We start from the raw sequence: 17,848 nt of genomic DNA, 5'->3' as shown, positions 1-17,848 counted from the left end.
TTTTGGGGTTGCAGTTTGGTCTGACTGCTATTGCAGAGTTCTGTAGTCTGCTCTGTGTTCTGGTGACTGGTGTTGACAGGGTTTCAGTGGTTCAGTGATTCAAAGATTGATGATGCTAGTATTGGTTGTTTTGTGCTTCAATGATCTGTTATGAAAGTTGAATGAATTGTGGTCTTCAGATTGTAATGATGTGCTTCAGGAATATCCAGTCTGAAAATGTATGAAAAGTGGTACCTGAAGGAAAGAAGATTGTAGGCCAGCACCTACGTACTAGTATCTTAGCTAGTACAAGAGCAAAGGGGGTTGGAGCTCCCTTCCAAGGAAGTTTGGAGAACGAGAGAAGGTTGAAGCCTTCAGCAGGTTGTAGCCTGCGTACTGGTATAAGGCTACACCAGTACAAAAGATTGTAAACTGAAGTTTCATATTAAAGAAAGATAGAGACGACTTGCAGCAGGTGGTTTTCACCCACATTGGGTTTCCACCTTATATCATGGTGTTCATGTGTGTGTTTTCTGTGTGATGATCTGTTCTGTTATACTGCACCTGTTTTACTATCATGGTTAATAATGTCATGATGCATTTACTGAAGATAAGCTATTGAATCATAAGTTTTCTTGTTATACGCTGGTTTCTTTAGACACAGTAGCGTGTACACGCTGTTTCACTTAACTGAAGTAGCGTATATGATTCTGAGCATAAAATGAAAAAGTTTTTCTGATAATACTGATTCACCCCCCCTCTCAGTATTATTTCCAACATGGGGTTCAAGGCTTAGTCACTTCACAATTGAAATAAAATGAGATCAAATGAGACAAGGACTTGCAAATTATTAGTTGCATGTAATGACATTAAAGTGAGTAAATACAAAGTATCAAAATCCGAAGTAGAATCAACCCTTGTGTATGAAAATTCAGTCAATCACTTTTTTTATGGTTGAATTCCCCCTCAAATATACATTTGATTAATGCAAAAGCTTAGAAAACCACATCTATGTAATTGAGGTATCCATCTTAGATGCACAAACCTTTCCCCTTGGCTTCCCATCAAATTTGAGGTTGTGTTCCCCTACACTCCTATATGCTTACTAGGGTTACTACACTCCAACATGACGGATTCTAAGATATATTGTGATAGGGGGGATGAGGGTTTCGAAAAATTCTTGTTGCCACAAGAAAGTCTTGCCATGTTTAGTTCAAGAATACAGAAGAAAAATTCTCATGTAGAAGGATTTATGGTGCTTTTTCAATTGCGGGAAATAGAAATGCCATACATTATGGTGCTTCTTGATATAATATTACTAATTCATGGAGAAAGATCAATGGTTCCATGGGTGGAACTATACCAATGTGTGGGTGGGACCAAGCTCACGAGATTCATTTTTTACTACCATTACAATGAAGTACAACCAAATTGACTCATGAGATTCATTTTTTACTGCCATAACAATGAACTACATCCAAATTGGTTATAAAAGATTGCATTGTTAAAAGTTAATTTTTAGCTTTAAAGTTTGACATAATAATTATAAAACCAAATCTCATTTGTTTAAATAATATGGAAACCCATAATATTGGTACTAGATAATTAAACATTAATAAAAAATATTTATAGTTTTTATGTTTAATTATATAAAATCCAAATCTAAATTTGTTTAAAATTACAACTTAGATCATGGTTAATTATTTTGTAATTTTGAAAAATAAAAAGATAATTTTTTGAAATGAGTATACAATAAGATAAGAAAATATACATTCCATACATTTTGATATATTCATAAAATATAATGTTTTTAAAATTTATAAAAAATAAATAAATAATTATAATTAAAAATTTAACGATCATCCAAATTAAAAATTTAATTTCTGCGACGTTTTCTTTCTTGCCTTAGTGTATTCGAATGAATGTTGAGTAGTTGAAAAAAAAAAGGAAAGACCATTTTGCCACGTTTTCTTCCCCGCCTTAGTGTATTCTAATGAATGTTGAGTAGTTGGAAAAAAAATAAAGACCATTTTTCTGCGTTTTTTTCCCCGCCTTAGTGTATTCGAATGAATGTTGAGTAGTTGAAAAAGAGGAAAGTCCATTATGTCACATTTTCTTCCCCGCCTTAGTGTATTCGAATGAATATTTTGTAGTTGAAAAAAAAAAGGAAGAACGGAACAAGTTTTCTTCCCCTCCTTAGTGTATTCGAATGAATGTTGAGTAGTTGAAAAAAAAAAAGGAAAGACCATGGGCACAGTACAATCTGATCTATGGCTATATGGAAATAGGTATAGGGTGTTGGATCAATCTTTAGGGTTTCTAGATCAATGATCATTCTTAGAATTGATTTGCAAATTTGTTTTATATTTCCACATGAAATGTATGTTGAGTAGTTGAAAAAAAAAGGGAAATACCATGGGCATAGTACAATCTGTGGCTATATGAAAATAGGTACAGGTTGTTGGATCAATTTTTAGGGTTTCTAGATCGATGGCCATTCTTAGAATTGATTTGCAAATTTGATTTATATTTTCACATGAAATGTTGCAGTAATTCGCTAGCAGTTATTGTTTCATGGTTGAATTTGGATGCGTTGAGAAATGGTTAAGGAGGATCTCTTCAATGGCTTACTCACAAAACATGGATCTATTTTCGCAAGGCAAATTTGGACCAGGATGGAAGGATCAGAAGCCTTGGTCTTCTTTCAAGAGCCCAAGATAATACTTGCGTAGGTACCCTTTCTGTCCTTTAATTCCTTCCTTGATTTCAATTGCTTCAAACAATCTACCAACTTTTTCACCTGAAATTAGGTTATTTGGGTTTTGTCTTTTAAGAATTTATCTTCAAATGAACTAGCCCTATAATTACTATATTGGCAATGAAATTTATATTAAATATACGTTGAACTCTTATAGTAGTTAATTTGGTAGTATACCACACCAAAAATTACAAAAATAGTAGTTTGGTAGTATACCACACCAGGAAAACAATGGGAAAAACAAAAATGTAGACTTCTCAAGGTAACTACCTTCCCTCCCTCATTTCAATGCAACACGAAAAGATTTTCTTGCACAAAAAACAACAACGTAGACTTCTCATGGTAACTCCCTTATCTCCCTCATTTCAATGCAACAGGAAAATATTTTCTTGCTCTCTTTCCATTTCATGACAGTTCTTAATCAAAAATCTCAATTTCAAGCTTTGTTACCAGAAACAGAACGGCAGTCTTAGTTTTTGAAAAAAAAGCGTATGAAAAATGGAACGATATGGAAAGCGGTGTTTTATATGCTAGTTTTCGTTTTTTAATGCAAGAAACTGGGTTTTCAAAAAACGGTTCGTTTCTTGAAACCGTTTTATCAAAAATGTTAATCTGGTTCATTTGCAATATGGATCTCTTCCCGATTGGATGTCAACATGAATCATAAAAAGAATTGATTTTCTGGATATTTTTTGAAGGCATTTTCATAGTCTATGGTTAGAAGTCAACCATATATAGCTTAGGTGCTAACGGTTTGTTGCAAATAGGTCGGGTGTTCTGCCTAGTGACAACACCTTGCAATAGTGCTTAATATATCTTTAACAACATTGACTATTTAGGGATTTTATTAGTTAAAGTAATGTCATTTTTTTAATTGTAGCCATTGATGTGTAGTAGTGTATGGTTAAGTTTTAATTTTATTTTTTTTTTGTTATTTTTGTGTTGCTTTTATTTAAAAGTGGATTTAGTGATTGTATCTAATATTTAAAATGTTTAATTTTATATAAAATTATAAATTTAAATGTATAAGGTTTATATATATATATTTTTATAAATTAGTAATGTATATAGATATTTTATATATATTTTTGTAAATTAGTAGTTAAATAACTTGGTTAATTTTTCTAGTTAATTATTTATTTTATATAAATATTGGGACACGATATATTTTTTTGCCATTGGTTTGGTTTATAACCTCTCAAATGATTGGAAAAGGATTTTGATAAAACCATCCTATAGAAACTTTTATCAACTATTAGACTATCTATAATATTAAATATCATCAACCAAATACATTAATTTAATATAAAAAATAATAATTATCTATTATCCATCCCATTAATAGTTTTATCCCATAAATACTATTTTCATTAGTGATAAGGGAGATTATGTTAGGTAATTTGCAATAGTAAAGCTTAAGAGCAACAAGCTATTGATTAATATGTCTATAATACAAACATAATTTCAACTATAATAAATATGGAAAGTTCCATAATTACATAGAAATAGTGATAGAAATAATCGTAAATTTATAAATTTAAACAAATCTCAAAAATAAAAATACAAAATAGAAATCCATCATTTAATGAATTTTAAATACAAAACAAATAGGAGTACTACTACAAGAAAATACTCCTCTTCATTTATAAATAACCAGCATAGATCTATCTCTCTAGAGCATCAAGATAGATCAAATCTCTCTCTCCCTCTCTCTCTATCAACGGTTGATCCACCGTCAGAATGGATCTAGGTTGCTTTAGTTATTAGCCTTTGAATAGGCTACATTGTAGAAAAATACCATGGACAAAAACCATGGGCAAGAAAAAATTATGCACTGGAGAATTTTATGTTTTTTAAATTTTTTTATTTGATTTGATTTTGTTTTATTTTGACTGAGTTAAAATGCCAAATATTATAACATATTCCCCAGGTGGAAAGGGTCTCTTGGCACAAAAATCTAACAACCAAAAATATATTAAGAGGGGCCTAGAATAAAATACCTAGATTATGACATTTCTTTTCAAGACTTCAAGGTCTCTCTGGCTTGTTTTAATTTATGAAAGAAAATTGATGAGAAAAAACTAATAAATTAAATAAATATTAAATACAGAACCATGGAATCTAACAAAACCATGTGCAAAAACTAGCAAATTAAATGAATATAAAGTACAAAACCATGGAATATAACAAAACTATTGGCCATAACTAAATGAATGGTTTGGTACGCTATAACCACAAGTGATATTTATCTATAATATTTAAATAAGTAGAAATTAAAAAAAAAAATCACAATTTAATAATTTATTTCACTTATTTATATTGATCAACAACACTTGTTAATTGGAAATATTGACTCACATAATAAATTTTAATGGATCCAACAGAATAAAATGAAAATTAATAAAAAATAACTAATATCTAGAAAGAATGTCTAAATTTAACTATTAAAATTTAACATAAAAATAAATTTACTACACAAAACCATATATATGATTCATTAAAATAATTAATATAAAACATGACTACATATAATAATCATTTAATCAATGCAAATACAAATATGAGATAGCCATTATACAATTTAACAATAATTATGGTAAATAATATATACTAGCCTAGATCCATCTTAATTTCGGATATACCAACACCCTAAAGGGATCAAATCTCTTTTATTGGAAGTAAAGAAAATCATCACCAAGAAAAACCTCATCCTCCAGCTGCAGGAAAAGTGCAGCATTGTCAATACCATAGTTCAATGGTTTTTCAACAAGATAGAACCCTTGACCAACAAGGGTTTGCCCTCCATTCTTGTGATTAATGACAAATTTATGCCAATTGAGGATAATGTTCAGAGGCTGACAAAGGTGGGAAAACATGCAGCTTCAGTTTCAAACATAAGAGCTTCAACAACACCAGCACTTATAATAAATGTACTCAAGGATAGTTTCTTTATTTTGAACGAAATCAGACACACACTTTTAGTAAAATCCACTTTTACTAAATATACAGATATGGATGAAATTTACAGAAGAGTAACTAAGATATCTATCCCAGAAATGAAACACTGGGAAGAATTGATAGATTTACTTGACTAAAGGGTGATCTAACAACATTAATCTTTTAAAGGAATAGTCAGCATAGCTTCAACAATTTTCAATATTCCCAACAACAATCATCAATAGCTCAGCAACAAAATAGTGCCACATCAATTAGCAGTTTATATTTCTGATTTCGTAATCATCTATTTTTGTAAAATAGTTTGAGATATTTTCTTAGTTCTATTATTGTATAAATAACTATCTTTCAGGAGTTATTAAAGGTTTCACCTTTGAAGAATCATTTATAGACATTAAATGTACTTGACTTTTTTGAAACATTCATATAAACCCGAGGATTCTGAATTCTGGTTCATACAGTTTCGTTTTTCTTGTAAGTTTTTCCAGTTTTATTCACAGTGTTTTTCTTCATATTCTTATATTTTACAGAGACAACTAGGTATGAATAATTGAGTTTCAATCTATTCCTATAAGCTTTTGAAGTGATCATCTATAAAGTGAATGAATTATATTAAATGTATGTTTAATTAATTCCCTCTTTAATTATTAAATCATCAACATCTTTGGTAAACTTAAGCATATTTTGTTAAACCTTCTGAACATGGTTTAAGGATTTTCATACTTATGATTATTTGGTGTTAAATTCGAATATTGTAAAAATCATATCATTTCTCTGTTTTTGCTCACCAACATACAATCTATATCACTATGTGAATTTTAATAGCAGCCCTCTCTTTTAATAATAATATTATTCAAAAGGTTAGGCATTACCATTTTATATCTGTTTCATACATTGGTTCTCCAAATTAGAACAAAACTCCCAAAACAATTATCTTAGATTCCCTGGCATGATAGCTGACCATTATCATCTCAGAGCTACAATATAGGGCATCATTGTTGCTAATAAACAGAATATCCAACAATGTGCACAATTAGCTAAGAAGATAATTTATTTTCATAATTCCAAGTCATCACAGGAATTAAGAGAAATGCAAAACGATGACAAGATAGAATTGGTGCTGGAGATTAATAAAATGGCGCTGAAATTTTTATATAGGAAGACATCTAAGACAAAGCTGGGAGAAATTAAAGAAGTTGTTATAGATTTCAACACCAACTTTGATAAAAGAACAAGGGTAGGATTTCCCTCATGTTGGTATCAACAACGAAATCTACTTCCTTGGGAAAATTATGAAACTCTGCTAGTAGAAGCTAAAATCAAGATTGAAACCTCTCATAAAAAAACAACAATTTTGAAAGGAGCAACAATTGTTTATTATCTTCACAGAGACTTTCCGTTGTTATGGTTTATTAGGACTCCTTTTACTAATAATCCAACTTATAGTTGAATTAATAATTCCATAATGTCTCACACAATGTTTGTAAAGAGTCAAAGCTCACATGTGACAGCATGTAAGAAATCCAGAGAGTGGATGTCCCCTATAGTAGCAACAAAAGAAGTTGGACCCTCTACAAATGATCCTGTGCAAGAATCACAAATCATTCAATGAAGAAAATCCACCTATTATTTTATGATATTTTTCAAGAAATTTATTTGTAAATATACTTTTGTTTTTAATTTATCATAGATAAAGTCCTTCAAAGGACCGAATAAACTAAAGCAGTTCAAGTAGTTAGTAGTTTTGATAGTTGGCAGTTCCATAATTTTCATCATTGTAATGATCATACAAAAATAAATTTTCGAGAATGAGGAAGAGTTCCGAGTTTTTGAATTCATAAGGAAAAAGACTTTTCCTCTGTAATGTTTCTCATCTTCTTGGAGGTTTAATAAAAAATTTCAAATTCATTCCAAACAAATCTTTGAATGTGGCATGTGTTCTTATGTCTTTGTGTAATCATTTAATGTTTTTGTTCTTTGGGAAAGAGTAATGAAGCATTTGGCTTTTAATGATACAGTTTCACTAATTTCACAGTATCTACAAGCTAAAGTTAAGAAACCTTAATATGCGCTCCTCTTTTCTATATTTCCATTTCTTTGTCTTCCATATTTTTGCTTAAGTTTGAAGCATGAGATTCTGCTATAAATAGGATGTTGGTCAAAAATTTCAAATATCTTTTACACTTCCTTACTTGATCCAGGTCCAGGTGTGAAGAAGGACCCTTCCAAGAACTTTTACTTTCGTGATGTGTTAAATTGCATTTTAAAAGAACATTAATGAATACATCTACATGGAGAAAAGAAGAGGAACCTAAAAATCATCAACACATGAAAACATAAGCATTGATAATGGAGTTCGTCCAGGAGGGACTATGTCTCTGGGCCCCGTGTCAAGATGGTGTAGGCTGCTGCATTAAGTGTTGTCAATAGAGGTGATGTACACAAGAGATGATGTCGTGATCATACAAGGAAAAATGCCCTCATGCAGGAGTGGCTCTAAGAGATGTTCCACAACAGGAACTCTCAATCAAAAGACTCCTATCAGTATGACACAAAAACATGCATGAAGAACATCCCGCCAGCATGGCATAAAAGGGACTTCAAAACAAATCATACATGACAAAAAAAAGAGTATCCCAACAACATACAACAAGGGATCTCAAAACATAACATGATGAGTTATGACAGCAAATACATCACATAGAAGATTCCACATCAAATCAAGCAAGGAATCATGACAACATGCAATAAACAAGATCCTGCATCAACATCAATCAAGGATTTGTGCAGCATAATGCATAAAGAAGAAGTACATGAAAACATACACCTCACAACAAGGGCCATATGAAGAAGTGGATGTTCATATCCTTAGCAAAACAATCCACAGTGAATAACACTTTTCATATTTTCGATGTGTAGGCAGGGCCCATTACCAATTTGGACTTTGGCTCCCCTTGCATTGATAGTTTTCGGCTTGTCACAATCAGGGGCATCTAAAACAGAAGCGGTCAACATGTTGAAGCTTGCTGAACCATCGATCTCATAGTATTGATTCATAAGAAGAAGACTGCTCTAGACTCGGCAATGTAGCTCTCTTACTATCTGGCTTTGTAGCATTCTGGCTATGTCGTTGTAGTTCTGTGGCTCTACCTGACCCTCTGGCTCTTTGGCTCACCTTCTCGTGCTGCCTTGATCAAGATCTATGGCTCTGCATCTCTACAATGCTCTGGCTTTCATGCGCTCGAGTTTTCAAGTTGCTCGGAGTAACTCGCGGGCACTTTCTGCTTTGTCTGGCCCTCTCGTGTTCTGCGGCTCTCTATCGGGCATAACCTCCTCCTTGGCTCTTTGGCTACCCAGGATCTTGGGCCCTCTCTAACCTCAGCTCTTTGCATTCATCATGTTTTATAACACGTTTTTGAGACAAGGCCGCTTAAAATGTGGAGTCTGTTGGTTTAGAATAGAAGCCGTTTGAATGGAAGGTTCAGCTAGTGCAACAAAACCACATAAATGGCCTTTTTCGTTAAAACATACAATACACAGAATACACTAAAAGTTCAAACCGAAGCCTTAAAGCCAGATCTCAAATTTTATTAAATAGGCCCTATTCTCCTGTCGGGTCCACGCTTTATCGCAAATCGCAAATCGCTCTATCAATGGCCCCGCATATCGGGGGATCGTCGATACACCGATTGTCGATATGCCACTTAGATCTGGACCATTGATCTGTTTTCCAATACGATGTTGAAGATCATGCATCGCTGATTGAAGTATCATGATCGCTACGATCTAGGGGTCTTGCCTCTGGCATCCATCGACACAGATTACCGACGTCGATATCGAAAATCGTTATCACATGTCACTGGTTCTAAAGTCCCGATATCGCCGATAGCCTGCCCCCGATTGAGATTAGTTGGAGATCGCTGATCGAGGGTTCATCCTGACAGCCTTTAATCTACCCTTTGAGCTCCTCTGATTGCAATTTGCCTTTATAAGGCTTAAAACCCATTTTTATAAGAAATGCCTCCTTTTTCAAAGGAACCAAGGTAAACTCTTTTTGCGATAACTTCATCAGGCTGACTCGGATTGGAGTGCCATTTACACCGTTGGAATTAGGGCAACGAGATCTACACTTTGGTCCTAGTTTGTACATAACCCAAACACTTTGATTTTCGAGCGTTCATAAACCCTCTTTGTCTTGTGTGTCTTTCTGGAGCCACCTGGATCAATCCTCCCCATTGAGGAGCTTTTGGTCCTCCAAAAGCATGAAAAATAATTTGTAACTTTCTTTGTACCCTGCCTGCATCACAAACGTTTTGAAATGGTCTCACTTCCATCTCCTTCACCTTGGAGCCTTAAGAGATGAGCCGACACCTACTACATCTACAACCTGTAGTACATTGTTTTGAAAATTACATGCTTCAATGACATGACCAACTAATGACCCAAACGTCCCACACTTACCATGAGTTTATAACACATACTCGGTGGTCAAGTTTACAACAAGATGGACTTAATACCCCAGCTATGACAATAAGGTCAACATATCATTATTGCTTCAAAAAGTGGTGGAAAGCACATCATCACTGCGACACATGATTTACATACATAAGGCCAAACACTATTGTTTTGACAAGTGATGGAAACATCTCATCACTTTTAGAGTGTAAAATATGACTCAAAACATGACCAGTCATCATTTTTGTTGAACAAGTGATGGAAAACACATCATCACTTTTACACTTTAAAATTCAACAAATGATTTACAAAGGAATGACCATGAAATGACAAAATGTCTAGAAACCATTTTTAAATTATCATGGTGAATGGGTCACCTCCTTGAGGTGGTTTTTCTTGTCAAACAACTACTTCACCTGGTTCCTGCACTGATGCTTTGTCTTTAAGGCACTGTTCTAGATGGAGCCTCCAACAAGTGGCTCTTTGATGGCCATTTCTATCGCAATGACTGCAGTAGGATTTATTCCTCCATATCTACTTAACCTATTTCTTTTCATGCTATTGCGAGGGTTTTCCGTGCCTCATTATTTTGAGTGTTGCCATCCCTTTCCAACACTTAGAAAAGGTATGGTTAGATAAACCACAAAAGGTACATGTTTTTCAATGCCTTGATATTTGTTCATTATTAACAACATGATCATAATCAACATGAACATTCGAAGATCGAAATTGGTTATACCTTCCTTTGCTATCTTTGATGTCACTATGGCGATGAGAGCTTGCCTCAGCTCTCTCCCTGCAATGGGTACTGCTGTGGGATGATGCGGATGTGTTCTCATCATTCTCTTTCCTCGACGATTTCAATGATGTCTCAGATGACTCTGATACCTTCAAGCACTCTCCTTTAGTGTATCTCGAGCTCGCAAATCAATGTTCATGCACAACCTCCACAGGTTGAGTTATGCCTTGGTTATTAGCACCAAGTTCTTCTTTCTCCTCCTACCTCATCCTTGTAAGGAGCCTCATGTTTGTCCCTGTAATTGGGATCTCCAAATCTCCAATAGACATTATACTATGAGAAGATGAAACCAAATGGAAATCAACATTTTTTACCTTCTCTTTCGATTTGGAAAGAACTGATGATGGCTGCTCATCATCTGTTGTTAGTGGTTCACTCACTGTCTCAGTGCATTCCTAAACTTCTTTCTTGACATATCCAAGTCCTGCCTAATGGGGTAATTCCTCTACTTTGATGGGATTGACAATGCCTTGGCCATTAACACCCAAGACTTTTCCTTCATACCCCATTCTCTTTAACAATTTGGAGCAAATTCTTGTGGTGTGATTTTCAAACACAACGAAATCATCATCAGGAAACATACATGAAGATGGAGAACTACTGTTTACCTCACATGGGTTTTGTTGTAGCTTTTCCAAGGCCTCTTCCTTTGCTTGCAACTGTCATAGAAAACTTTGTTTTTCCTCCTTCTCTTCACGTAGATGCATCTTCAATTCATCATTCTCTGTTTGAAGATTATGTTTGCTTTGCTTCAGTTCTACCATGGCCTCTTCTATGGCTTGCACCTGAAGCTGCAACTACTCCTTTTCCTCTGTCTCTTTCTGTAGAGTTTCATACACGATTTCCACTCTTTTGGAAATGATAACCATGGTCTCATACATCGCTCTTTCGTCCTCTGTCATTGTTCACACTGCAATTCACATCAACGCAAAGACTGCTCTGATACCACTTGATCCAGGTCCGGGTGTGAAGAAGGACCCTTCCAAGACTTTTTACTTTCGTGATGTGTTAAATTTAATTTTAAAAGAACATTAATTAATACGTCTGCATGCAGAAAAGAAGAGGAACATGAAAATCATCAACACATGAAAACATAAGCATTGATAACGGAGTTTGTCCAAGAGGGACTACGTCTCCGAGCCCCAGTGTCAAGATGGTGTAGGCCGCTGCATTAAGATGGTGTTGCCAATAGAGGTGATGTACACAAGAGATGATGTTGTGATCATACAAGGAAAAATTCCCTCATGCAGGAGTGGCTCTAAGAGATGTTCCACAACTGGAACTCTTAAGCAAAAGACTCCAATCACTATGACACAAAAACATGCATGATGAAAATCCCGCCAACATGGCATAAAAGGGATTTCAAAAAAAAACACACATGACGACAACAAGAGTATCACAACAACATACAACAAGGGATTTCAAAACATGACACGATGATTTATGATAGCTGATACATCACATAGAAGATTCCACATCAAATCAAGCAAGGAATCATGACAACATGTAATAAACAAGATCCTGCATCAACATCAATCAAGGATCTATGCAACATAATGCATAAAGAAGAAGTTCATGAAAACATATACCTCACAACAAGGGCTATCTGAAGAAGTGGATGTTCATATCCTTAGCAAAACAATCCACAGTGAATAACATTGTTCACATTGTCGATGCACAGGTAGGGCCCATTACCAATTTGGACTTTGGCTCCCCTTGCATCGATAGTTTTCTGGCTTGTCATAATCAAGGGCATTTGAAACGGAAGTGGTCAATGTGTTGAAGATTGATGAACCATTGACCTCATAGTATTGATTTGTAGGAAGAAGACTCCTCTAGACTCTCGGCAATGTAGCTCTCTGGCTATCGAGCTTTGTAGCATTCTGGATATGTCACTGTAGTTCTGCAACTCTGCATAACCCTCTGGTTCATTGGCTCACCTTCTCGCGCTGCCTCAATCAAGCTCTGTGGCTCTACAGCTCTACGGTGCTCTGGCTTTCATACACTCTGGTTTTCAAGCTTCTCAGAGTAACTCGCGGGCACTATCTTTTTTGTCTAGCCCTCTCACGTTCTGCAGCTCTCTGTCGGGCGCAACCTCCTCCTTGGCTCTTGGGATACCCAAGCTCTCGGGCCCTCTCTAACCTCGGCTCTCTATATTCATCATGTTTTATAGCACATTTTTGAGACAAGGCTACTTAAAACATGGAGTCTATTGGTTTAGAGTAGAAGTCGTTTGAATGGAAGGTTCGACTGGCGCAACAAAACCACAAAAATGGCGTTTTTTCATTAAAACAGATAATAAAAGGAATACACTAAAAAATCTGACAGAAGCCTTAAAGTTGGATCTCAAATTTTATTAAATCAGCCCTATTCTCCTGTCGGGTCCACGCTTTATTGCAAATCACAAATCGCTTTGTCAATGGTCTTGCGTATTGGGGGATTGTTGATCGCCAATCACCGATATGCTAATTAGATCCGGACCATTGATCTGTTTTCCGATCCAACTGTGGAGATCGTCCATCACTGATCGGTATATCACAATCGCTATGGTCTAGCGGTCCTGCCTTTGGCATCCGTCGATGCTGATCGCCGACGCTGATATCGGCAATCGTTTTCACATGTTAATGGTTCTAAAGTCTCGATATTGCCGATAGCCTGACCCCGATTACGAATAGTCAGAGATCGCTGATAGGGGATTCATCCTACTGGCCTTTAATCCGCCCTTTGGACTCCTCTGATTGTGATTTGCCTTTATAAGGCTTAAAACCCATTTTTATAAGAAATGCCTCCTTTTTCAAAGGAGCCAAGGCAAACTCTTTTCGTGATAACTTCATCATCCAGACTAGGATTGGAGTGTCGTTCACACTGTTGGAATTAGGACGACGAGATCTAAGCTCTGGTCCTGATTCACACATAACCCAAAGACTTTGATTTTCAAGCATTCATAAACCCTCTTTGTCCTGTGTGTCTTTCTGGAGCCACCTGGATCATTACTACAACTTAAATCACATTCATAGTTAGAGAGTCCACTTTGAAAGTGTTTTCATTCCAAAAATATTTCATAATTATTCCCTATAAAAAAAAATACTTATGAAGTTTCACAATGGGACAACAAATCAAGTTTTTTATCACTTTCAATAAATTTATTAGGCACTGACCTCTACTCAGCCACGGTTTGTCTCCTAAGGAACAACAATACATATGAATATATGTAAGATATTGGTTTCAACATACATGCGAGGATATGTAAGGAACTTCTACCTTGTATTAGCCAATCCCCAAAGTTGACAAGAGGTTGATGCCTCTATTTTTATCACTTTATTAACTTTAAGCTTTGTCTTTATGCACATTCCATGGGAAGTTATTTTTGTTGATTATATTTATAAATTAAGTGGTGCCACTTAAACAATGTACATAATCAATACTCTTTAAATTGAGACACATAGTGAACATGCCATAAGATACCTACCATAAGCAATATAGCTCATGATACACTATATTAGGTGTCATGTGTAAGTGGTGACAATAAGTTAATGCTTCTCTTTCTTAATAATGTAATGTACTTTCTTAAATATGATAAGGTGGAGAGATCTAGTTGATGACTAAGGTTATGTGTGGGAAACATTGTATTTTCCTAAGAATTTAACAAAATCTAGATTCCAATGAGAAATAATAGACCAGTGAATGTGGAAGGTCTATAAAATTGAACCATCTCAAGAATATATTTCCAAGAATCATTGGGGTGGTGTTGAAAAAAATGTTTTTCTTATTGGTGAGCCTTCATGTGACTATGGTTCATTGGTTAACATGGTCATAACATAGGACAATAATGTTAGACACATTAATTAACATTAAATATTTTTTCATCTATAAGTGAAATGAAAAGCGAACATACCATGTATCACTTAAAAAATACAAAATGAAAAACATACCACATACCTAACTACTAACCTATGGTCATACAAGTAGAGCAACATATCATTTCTAATATTAATGATATCCATTAACTTCTGATGTCTATGATCAGGTACTGATGTCTATGATCAGGTAGGAAGTGTCATACCTTTTATGAGTTCTTTCTTAGAATTTTTTGTAGTTGAGGTTTATACCAACAAGTAAGTTTGCATAGAAGTATACAAAATTACATGGCCTATAATCTTCAAATACAAAACCTTTTCTCTTCTATGTTCTTTTTCTAAATGTTAGTTATTTCCCTTTGACAACCATCAACGCAACTAGAAAATCAATGCTTTCAAAGTCCATTAATGCAACATTGAGGTTTGATTTCCCTCTATGCTATGTACCAACCAATAGTCATTTCCCCATTCATTACCTTTTGGGGAAAACATTGCATATATGTGCTTGGAAAAAAATAGAGTACTAACATGTCTCTTGACTAAATAAACAAAGCATATTGTGATCATGCTAGTTAACAAAAATTAATAAAATTTCATCAAACTTGGTAGTACAAGATCTAAGATGTGATGTTAATCTATTGAAATATTTGATTGTTCATCCTCCAACTATGATAATTCTATAGTTATAAATTTACCAATGGAAAGAGATACATGATCCCATCCATCATCCTAATCTGTGGATTCCCAGTTGTCCCATTCAGTACTATCACATGTTGCACATAAGCAAGAGAGTTTTCATGTCCATGCTTCAAGTATAGCATTATTTGATGTTGGAATTGAATGAAATCCACAAGTTCCATGGATTGTGTTTCATTCATATAAACGTGTTTGATATACATTGACCACCTCCCAAACAAAATCATTGTACCTACTTGGTTGATTGGTATTCTTTCATTCCTGTTTCCTCCCTCATAACTAAAGAACACCATCCAATAATGGATTTTCCTTATCAAATGATGGAAGCAATAGTGAAATTTTAATACATGTTCTTTCTCTATCATGCTTCACTTTTCCATACCCAATATCAAAATAGTTCCAAATATGTAGTACCTTGTGTGTTTTGTGCAATACGTAGCCATTGAAATACATGTGCATTTTTGAAGTAGTTAGTGCAACCATTCAACCATATCGAACATTGATACGTGTATATATTATTATCCTTCAAGTGATTATAGAACAACCGAAAGAAGTGTTGTACATAATCTAAGGCATGGCACATATAATCAGTTATGTAGGAGTGATAGGAACTTGAATATAACCTTGTTGTATTTGCTACTATGTGGTCCATGCCTAAATTTGATATGCACCATTATGATGATTGAATTTGAGTGATTAATTTATGGTTGAAGGGTGTAGTTATATACTAAATCCACCCCTAATAATATAGTACCAGTGGGAAATATATCTGGGCACAATAAAAAATGCTCTTCTACCATTGAGCCACATGGACATTGTGCACATATTATTGGGTATGTTTATATAATTCCTTGATGAAGTCACATACTCATATCTAGTAGAAAAAAAAAAGTATATAAATACAAATTGCTACAATGTTTAAATCGTAGTATCAAAATGAAATTGGAACAAAAAATTTTACTATTTATGTACTCTTTGCTAACTTAGGAAGTGACCAATTGTTTATTTTTTTTTTCATTTCATCCTTTAGCGTTGTATGTGATATACTTGAAGCTTTACAAGTTAACCTCCTTTCTCCCCACATCATACTCATTTCCCACATGGATGCACCTTCTCAATAATTCCATTCCATCACAACTAAATCATGCCTAATCGAAGAAATATTTTTGATAAAATGTCCCAACATCAAGCCTTGGACATAAGATATTGTGAATAAAGTCTCCAAATGATGTCAATAGAAATATAGCTAAACATTCTTGCACAAGGATGTTATGCAATAATGAAAAAATACATAGATATGTGTCATAATAGTAAGAGTATTCAATGTGGTATCGAGAACAACATTTTTTACGTCTTAAACCCAAAGTATTAACATAGGTTCAATATGATCCTTGGTTCATGCTTACTTACATAGTTAGTGGTTTTAATCTTGTACATAACTATTCTAACCACCATTACTTAATTGTAAAGTATCATCAGTGATTTAATATTCATAATTCATACATGCTTCTATGGTTATTGATATTCACTTCCTCTCCCTTATGGTCAACCAACCTTATGGCACCTAAATTGTTTCATTTTATTATAACATACCGCAACTTGAATTTATCAAATGATCATTAGCCCAAGTTAAGTGTATAATATGTATTCCTAAATCCCTCATACAATTCTATCTATTTCATGTCAAGGAAGAATTTAATTTGGCGTTAATGTTCTATAGAACCCATTATTAATTTTATTACATCATTATTGTTAGAGGAATTTCTAGTGTTCTCATGCAATAAATTTTACACTTGTTCCTTAACTACTCCAATTAACTTCATATTAGAATAAGGTAGCCTAGTAGTGAAGGTCCAACAATCTGTTTAGCCAACTATGTCAAGAATATATCGTCTAATATAATATTTTGAAGGGTTTTGGAATTGCATTTAATTACATGGTATCTATGTTTTAGAAAAAAAAACATTTTCTTGTGATCTTGTTTACAATTGATTGTGACAACACAAAACAGGCTACATTATGGTCTTGGGATTGAGTTGTCTTACCAATTTTTTTAAAATAATCCACAAGGTTTCTAACAATATGATTACTTATTTATGTATTTTTCACTATGTTAACGCCTATAATTATTCTAACATAAATTAAACTCCTATCTTAACAAAGAAAGAAATAATTTTCATTTTCTTACATCATACTTCAATTTAAAGTATTTTTTTTTATAATTTTATAGGATTAGTAATCAATATTTCATATAGGTAGCTTACCTTCAAGTATTGATAAACCACATTCATCCACCTAAATGTGTTTTGGAGTCCTTTATCGCACAATGTACAATCTAGGTAGGAGTGG

This window comes from Pinus tabuliformis, chromosome J (assembly GCF_031772625.1).
Source record: "Pinus tabuliformis cultivar Carrire ecotype Pingquan chromosome J, CPIR1, whole genome shotgun sequence".
Lineage (NCBI taxonomy): Eukaryota > Viridiplantae > Streptophyta > Pinopsida > Pinales > Pinaceae > Pinus > Pinus tabuliformis.
The sequence above is the reverse complement of the archived record's forward strand: the minus strand, read 5'-3'. Positions refer to the sequence as shown.